Genomic DNA, 8,947 nt, shown 5'->3' on the forward strand with positions numbered 1-8,947 from the left:
ATGAGTGCCATTTAGTGTCATTATATTATATTCAAGAGAAAGCACAATATCCCATCATCAGAGCTTTCTAAAAATGGGTAAAGCAGGGTAAAAATAAACTAGATTGAGAAACAGCACTACTGGGCAGAGGAAAAATGTTAGCTTAGTTTTTGGAGCCAACTTTCTTTTTAATATTTATTTTTAGATCACTATGCAGTATACAAGGACCATATACAGAAAAAATCAAGAAGAAAGTGTACTGTAATCAAAATTAAGTCACCCATGAGCAACTTTCTTTTGGTTATGTTTTCAGCCAGTATCCCATCTCAGCGTACTGATTGATTATAGGGACTGGATGCCAGACACCGTGTTTGTTCCGATGTGCCAAAAACTGCAGTTCCTTGAATGGCCACTGGATTCCATATCCAGGAACAAGTTTATCCCCATTAACTCCTATTTTAAACTGCAAACTTTACAGCAGAAAAAGCTTACAGTTTGAGACTAAAAATAGATTTAATCTATTTGATTTGAAAAAATAGACTTGATAGAAAAGTGTGCATGCTCCACACACATAGAACTCCACAAACCAATGGTAAGTGATGTTCTAGTCTTGAGACTGGGATAACATCACAACAACAAAAGTAAAAAGTTGTTGGTTTTTTTTTAAGTTTTTAAAATATCAAATTACTAAGGATTAACAGGATGGGGAGATTTTTTTTTAATTTGCAATAGAGGAAATTGGCATTAGTACTGTGCATGTCCTTTCTCTCGTGAGTTTGATCATTTCATTGCAAATTATAAAATGTAGTGCAGAATCCACAAACAAATAAAGGGCACAACAACTAACATGATATCCAACATATCTAAAGAATTTGATTATTGTAGAAGAAGAACATTACAGAAAAGTAAAAAAAAAAAAAGAATTTTGGATATGAAAACAGAGCGCTGTGGTTAAACAGATTTACCAAGTCATTGCTTACATCTTAAAACTGTCCTGACATAGATGTTATAAGAAAATAAACACATTTCAATAAATAAATTACTAGAAAAAAAATCCAAGAATGTTTATCATCTCTTCCACATCTTTTTTTTCACCAGACCTACAACCGTTCCCTCATAGTCCACGCTGCGCTGTCTCCTGTATAATTGATGTTAGCGTGATTGTGTCTGTTTGTGTATGTATTTCTCTACAAACAGAATACCAAGAAGGGGTTTCACCAAAGACAAATGTGGTTCTCAGTCTTCCAAATCTCAACTGCATGTCGGTGGTTGTGGATGATGTTGTGAATTCTAATGCCATTGGTTGATAAATAGGCCAGAATAGGGAAGGAAGAAACAGCTGAGTTCAATGAAAGAGGTGTGGAAAAAAAAAAAACCTAAAATATTTTTTTTAAAAACGTAATTGTTTTTAAAACTCTGCTTCTGTTCACCTCCTTTTATATTATACCTTCACTCTTATCAGTGGATATCTGATGGACCAAGACTGGCATAAGCAAAAGTACTCTGCAGACCAGTTTTACCACATATTGTACACTGCCTCCATCAACAGCCAACACCAACAGCAGATGCTTTCTACAAGTTGACGTGCCATCCAAGGACTGCCAGCGCTGTACTGCTGCTGAATCGTAATTTCAGCATCAGTCTGCTGCCCTTCTCAGCACTGCTCCTCAGTCCTCCTCTGCTCTGGATTTCACTTCTTATTTGCTCGGATTAACACGCCACAATTTGGACTCGCAATTCAACTTCAGTTCCCCTGCTGCTGTGCACAGCCAGCAACTCCACATGTCCAGTCATGAACTCCTCCACTCTGACCAGCTCTGTCCTGGCTCAATATTCCTCAATCTCTCACAATCCTGCAGTAATCCTGCATCCTTTAACTATATATTTATCTCACAGTCACATCACACTAGCTCTGGCTTGTGTTAAATCAGTCTTCATATTGAAATGTGTGTAAACAATATTTGTAGCTACTCAGTCAAGCATGCTGCAAATGTTGAGCACATTTACACAGAATCTTTTATATTGGGTTCAAAAGGACTCCGGTGGCAGTTTTAGATATAATTGTTCATATAAATGATTTATTTTTTTCTACACAGTCCAAAATTAATTATGTGATAAATAAATCCATTTTAGGAAAAGTTGTGGAACATGAGACAATGGGCTTTTATTTTAATAGAATTACATAACTTTTAAAAGTCATGTGTTAATTCAAGTGTTAAAACACAAAAAGTGTCTCCCGACTAGATTCCCATCTCTTGCTATAAGAATATAATTATAAATTAAAAACTTACATGTAATTATTATAATTGTAATTATCATTATGCTACAATTACAGTAAATACATTAATGTCCCAATGCTTCATTCAGTTAAAATACGGTTCAATTTGAAAAACAAACAAATAAACAAACAAAAGGAAACAAAAAAACTTGGCTCGAAGAATGACTAATTACATCTATAAAATACAGAAAACACATTCTCAAAGCACACTCAACATTTTTTACATGATTATAGAAACACACGGTCCGTCATTCTGGCTCTGTGGCAGTTATGGAGTGATTGGGATGGGGATGTGTGTGGGCACAGTGAGCAATCTGGCATTCTGAAGAGGCTTTATCGCTTAGGCCATACAGGGCACTGTTTTATGTCATTACTGACTTAGTCCTCCCACTCTGGGCAAAACATTGCCATTCTGTTTGTGCACACTAGCGTTTTCTACATTTTTCTTGGCAGTTTGGAACGGCATCTGAAAGAATATTTGGACGCCCTTTACGATTATCAGTAGATATCATAAAAGAAGGGGATTCAATAGTTCAGTACCAGAACATCTGCCTGATGATTGAAGTTGTATGGAAATTCAGAAGCACGTAGATCTTTGTTATCAGCCCTGAACAGAGCAGTTGATAAATGCAGCTGTCTGCCATTCCTTAAATTTCATACATCAAACCTCTATCTACAAAGTTCGCTGACTTGTGTTTTGGATTTGGTACACGGAAGCTGGTTCAGACAAGTCTTTTGTTGCTAAAATTAAAGTTTTCTTGTAATGTCGGAAGATGAAGAATGCTTGGTCGCCTTGCACTTTGTAGAAGATGTTGACTAGTGGGTTATTAGGGAGGCCTCCAGAATAATCTAATGAAAAAAATAATAATACTACATGTGAGCTTTCTAAATAAAACCAGCAACCTTCTGTTCAATCACACTATGGCAACAGTGACTCAGACGCCTATTTTCACTTCCAGTACAATAGATGAAAGGAAGAGATTCCAAATTCATTTTTGTATCCAGCGTGTAGGATGGATGTTTGAAGTCTGGCGTTTAAAAATTCATGACCTTCACACAGAATGCAAGGCAAATGTTGACATTACGTCTCACCAAAGGAAGAGCTACAATCCAAATGGGTCTTTTGAGTGACAGGCCAGCATTGATTTTCTGACGATGAGAATTTAGTCTAGACCTGTCCACCGCCACCCTACCCACTCATACACTCAGACACATGCACAGCGGTGATCATCCTTTACCCCTTTTCTTTACTGGCTAGGCTTTCCCCACTAGGCGTGAAGGTCACTGACCTGTTCTCCTCATAAAATAACTCACCGTATATAAAGTTGTCTGTCTCACTGTTTGATAGACAGTGGGGACTCCGTGGGGATCATTTAAGAGACAAAGACAAAAAAAAGAGGTGCAATAAATTTGGAAAAAAAAATGTTTAGTTTGCACTTTTGTGGAAAAGGATTCAAACTACAGTAAGAAAATAACCCTTTATCAGCCAATCAGAGGGTGGACTGCTGCTTCTGCTTGTTGTTTGTTCTGTTATTGCTCTGTCTCCAGTCATCGTTAACTGGGATTCATCAGTAAAGTCTTTCCTCACATAAAAAAGGTCCTATTAACAATTTTACTGCTGCTCTTATTATAATGATTTAGCGTGAAAAAGCCTTTTGCTTTTTTTATTTGTTATCGTTGTAACATCACAAGTGTGCACTGCAAGGAATTATCTTATAACTTTATAATAAGATACAAAAACAACTCAACATGCTGGAAGCCAATGTGAGATGTCAGGGTGGCCGCCTCCATATTTTATGTACAGTCTTTGCTCTCGTAAGATGCCTGCGTAGTGATCTAACTCAGCGCTACAGGGAATTTACAAAATATTTCTAATATCCATGAACTTCTGCACTGCTTTTTTATGTCTTTTTTGCTTCTGTCATTAACAGTAATTAATCTGTTAACAACAAATTCTCAGAATCTCACAACTGCTTTCACTTCAGCTCAGCGTTCCTGCTTTCATGTCCCATGTGAAATTTAACTGCGAATAAATAATGTGACAAAGTCCTGACTTTAGAGCAGATTGTTTTAGGATGCAATTAACTTTGAATCTTGAAGGGCATGTAATAGATTTTTAGGATCTAAGGCTCAAATGATGATTAAAGCCTTTAAACAGGCATAATATTCATTCAGAGAGCAGCCTTGTCCAGGCAGGGACTATATACCAAGAGAGGCTGCTTTAGCTCACAGAGCAACTGTCTGCTAAGGAAGGTCAGCATTATAATAATACAAGCACCACCACCTGGTAGCAGTGACCTGAGTAGAGCTGATTAATCTGGTTCATCAGCAGAGGTCACAGAAGCTCTGTGTAATGAGACAATAATTGGAGAGAAGCAGCGGTATCGTTCTCTGGGACTAATCCTGAGCAATTGGGGGAAAATATTGAAAATAGATCCCTCTATTACAACCGGGGGGAACTGTGGCATTTGGCAGGAATCTGTTTAAAATGCAGTCAGTATGCAGCCCTACTGAAGAGCTGAAGATTCTAATGAATGTTAATCCCATGGAACGACTCCTTTTTTGCCTCTGCTTCCTCTCTCTACCAGTCTAACCCCCCTGGTGGATTGACTGGAGGATTACTGATGCTGGGGAAGCCTTTTCACTTACCTGGAGTGGAGTGTGCGCTACCTCAGAGCAGCAGACTCTGAACAGCAGCTTTAAAATAATGCTGAGGTGTAGACTGCAAATGTGAGCTAAGAGTACAGAACAAAACTGAACATGCATTCAGTCTGTGTAACAGGGGCTCAGGTAACACATATATTAATGAAAGGCAAGTTAACCTGAAAGGCAAGAATTTAGGTGAGAGAACTAATTTAAGCAAATTTTGCCATATGTGACATAATATTAAACTCAAAATATGTTGTGAATAGCTGTATTATTATTACATTAGTTTAAATTGAACCTCGGGAAAGCTTCCTGGGATCTTCTGCCCTAAATAATTCATAATAAAGAAATTATCAAGTAGCACTGCATGTGTTTAGCAGCAAGATATACAGCATGTGGTCATATCAAGAAGTATGGTTGGATGATTTGTTCCGTACTGCACTTCAATCATCCTGTTGTCCCCCTGCAGCATCGCCAATGGCTGATAGTATCGTCATATGGCTGCAGATGAGCTTAAAGTGTACCCATAACATTACCCACTCACCATAACACCTCTTTACCTTTTTAAATTAGACCTACAGATACACTGTAGTTCTGGGTTTTTTCTTTTTGATTGTCTCACCTGTATTTTCTGCGCTCTTCCCCATGCCTTCAGAGCACACAGCAGAGTTTTCACCAACAAAGACATGAAAAGGCAAGCAGGCTGTCTACCTTTTTTTTAGCGACTAGTCGTGATTGAAAAATAGTTTCAAAGTGAAAGTTAAACCAACCTCTCTAAACTTACCAAACTATCTATTCAAGTTACATCTTCAATGTCACTAACATATCAATGTTAGACATTCTAATAGGAGAAAGTTTGTGTTCAAGAATTATTTTTTACCGTCTACTTGGAAGTCTTCCACTTGCCCAAACAAGCTAATTCACTTCTCATCTGCAGAGGAATGGTCCTGAGTGTATGATGGGAGGGGATAATTGCAAGTGTGTTTGATGCATTAAGTTCACCATGGCACAAGTGAAATAGAATTTATATATACAGAACAGTAAATAGCTAGCTAGAAACAACTGTGTTTGTTATAAGGTGATCTGTATCTGACTTTGTAAGACATGGCCTGATGTGACTTTTGTTCTGCCTGGGAACATTATCAACATCCTTCCATCAACCAGTGTTCACTACTGGCTATTATTAGTCACTTCTCTTCAGAGACAGAATGTTTAGTGTCAGTAGGAATGCTATACTATGTCAAGTTTTTCGTAGTTTTCAATTATTAAACATTGAGTCCAGCCTGTTGTACGGGCTATCCAGCCATGACAAAATGCAGACACAGGCAGAGGTTGAGTGGCTTTCCCAAAAGAATATATTTATTTACAATCACACAAAGACAGGCAACTATGAAACGTAACTATTGTACTGCACAGGCAGGTGATCTAGACACAAGGTGCTGGGTTCTGAGGTTCTGAAACAGAGGAGACAGGTGTCAGGGGGGAGGATGAGTGAACAGGTGGTAATGAGTCTGCCTTACTTGTGAGCAGTTCGGAGGAAATGTGGGGGGGAAACACCTGGCGGTTTCAGGCTGAGTGCCTGTGTGGCTATGATCCAGAGTGTCCAGAGTCCAGGAAGTTCCAAGTCCAGAGGGGAAAGCAGGAGGGCAGGCAGGTGTAGCTGGTAACCAGAATGGCGAGTGACTGGTGGAGCACCAGTAGGTGACACACTGCACAGATGAGTAATGGTCCAAGAGGTACTGTGACACAAGAGAAGAGAATTAGCACGAGTAAACTACAAAATGAACACAACTTGAAAACCCGGCACTAACTAAGTTTAGCAGACGTTCTGTCAACGACTCGTTGAGAGCACCGGTCTTACATACTCCCAGCTGAATTACCAACCGGTGTGGAGAATAGGCGGGCACATGAGGCTCCACCCAGGGGGAGGAAACCTAGCGCTGTCAGAAAAACACAGCCACTCACCCAGACCATGACAAAATGGTGCAAACAACAGGAAGGATTAAGGTAATATATTTTTATTGACATTCTGTTATTACCCGTTATCTGTGCATGCTCAATGTATTCTGAAAGGAGGTACATCATCATTGAAGTACAACTGAAACATTAAATTGTCCCTAACTGTTAATGATAAGTTAATGTTAATAATAAAGTTAATGATAGGTGAGTAACATTTAATGCATATAACACCTTTCCAAACAACTACACATCACAAAATGTTTCACAGCCAAAGTGAAAACGCTTTCCAAAAGCAAGTTTAGAAAAGAGTTTTCAGCTGCTTTTTAACCACAAAATCACCAGTGTTCTCAAGAATAGTGGGAGCGAGAACCGTTACCCGGTATGATAGCACCTGTGTTTGGCTTTGCCACTGCCGGTGCCAATATGGCACACTTTTATTAGTGTTGCTTTCTTTGTTCTGGTGTTTATGCTTCTCGTTTAAGGAACTTGAGACTCAACAGCAGTTTTATTCATGTTCACTAAAGCATGTCTATGTCATATGTGTTGTCATTGTAATGTTTGTTGAGCTTTCCAATTCAAATTATTATAAGGTTGGGGGTTGCTTTTTCTTTGTGACATAGGATAAGAAGGATTACGTAGTAATCAATCGACCTGAGTCTTAAGACAAAATCAGGTTGGCTCTATCAAGCTGTTCATGTTAAATGATGACAGATGAGAAGAGATTTACCAGACCAGGTGATGTTTGTGTATTCTCTAACTGTCCAGCTTTGAGCTTGTGTCACGGCAGCCTCACATTTCTGTTCATGGCTGTCAGGAATAGAACCCTGTCGGAGTAGCAGCCAATCCCCATCAAGGTTGGAAGTGTTCTGCATTCTGAGATGTCTCTGCTCAGCACAGCAGCAAGAAGCGGTTATCAAAGGTACTGTACCCTTTCTGTCAGTTCTATATGCTGACATTTTGGAGATCAGCAGTCTGTCACAAACAAATGTGTCATGGTCAAAGTCACTGAAATCACCTTTTACCACTTTTATGATGTTCCTTGTCAACACACACCGTTTTCCTGTTTCTCCAAGAATGTATGCATTACACTGCTACCACATGATTCACTGTTTGCAAGTGAACACATTTTCCTAAAAAAGGATTCTAACCAATCCCATTTCCTTTATATAATAACTCCTCACACAGTCGACTCGAGGCACTTTATATTTTAGGTCTCCATAGGAACCACATGATGAAAGACGTTACTCAAACTTTTTTGACAAATACGATAATAGTTATTCACAGCTACAGCCGCTTGGGGGTGGCTGTAGCTCAGGAGGTAGAGCAGGTCACCTACCTACTGATCGGAAGGTTGGTGGTTCGGTCCCTGGCTCCTCCAGTCTGCATGTCAAGTATCCTTGGGCAAGATACTAACCCCAAGTTGCTCTCCGATGCATCCGTCAGAGTATGAATGTGTGTGAGTGTAGTTAGACAGCTCACAAGCGTGAGAGAAAGTGCTTGTGTGACTGGATAAATGTGGCATGTTGTATAGAGTGCTTTGAGTACTCCGGGAGAGTAGAAAAGCACTATATAAGATTCAGTCCGTTTACCATTTAGGTGCATTGGTAATATATAAGCACAAAAAAGAGTGGAGTGAACAAGAGGTGCTAGCACATTAGGCCTGTAGCAGCATAATTAAGGAATGTGCCAGGATTACCTGATCTAGCAAAAGTGAAAAGCTTCATCAAAGAGGACAGTTTGAAGCCTAATCTTAAATGTATAGAGGGTGTTTGTCTCTTGATAGCTCTGCCTCCCACTCTACTTTTTGAACCTCTAAGATCTACAAATAATCCTGCACCCTGAAAGCAAAGTGATCTATATGGACAATAAGGCACTTTATTGTCTTTAAGACAGTAAGTGTAAACGTGCCTCTGAAAAGAAAAATCCTTAAAAAGCTGTAAGCTGCAATTATGTCTAAAATTAATCAAGCGATCATTTGAAGGTGTTTGAAAAATGTGCTCTTTTGTTGTCACCTTGAAATGGGGTGATCACCCAGATAATAACAAATAACAAGTTTCGTAACCGTTTTGTGTACAGTTGTTTCAC

General features: G+C 39.1%; 1 long non-coding RNA gene across 1 annotated transcript; it reads right to left on the reverse strand.

Moving 5' to 3' along the window:
- Window positions 1–6,235: 6,235 nt before the first annotated feature.
- LOC145422480 (uncharacterized) lies at window positions 6,236–8,454 on the reverse strand. The gene is made up of 2 exons (XR_013903767.1): window positions 6,461–8,454; window positions 6,236–6,357 (listed from the first exon to the last, which is right to left on the reverse strand). It is a non-coding gene; the product is annotated as an uncharacterized LOC145422480 (long non-coding RNA).
- Window positions 8,455–8,947: the final 493 nt, after the last annotated feature.

Source organism: Astatotilapia calliptera, chromosome 19 (genome assembly GCF_964374335.1).
Source record: "Astatotilapia calliptera chromosome 19, fAstCal68.1, whole genome shotgun sequence".
NCBI lineage: Eukaryota > Metazoa > Chordata > Actinopteri > Cichliformes > Cichlidae > Astatotilapia > Astatotilapia calliptera.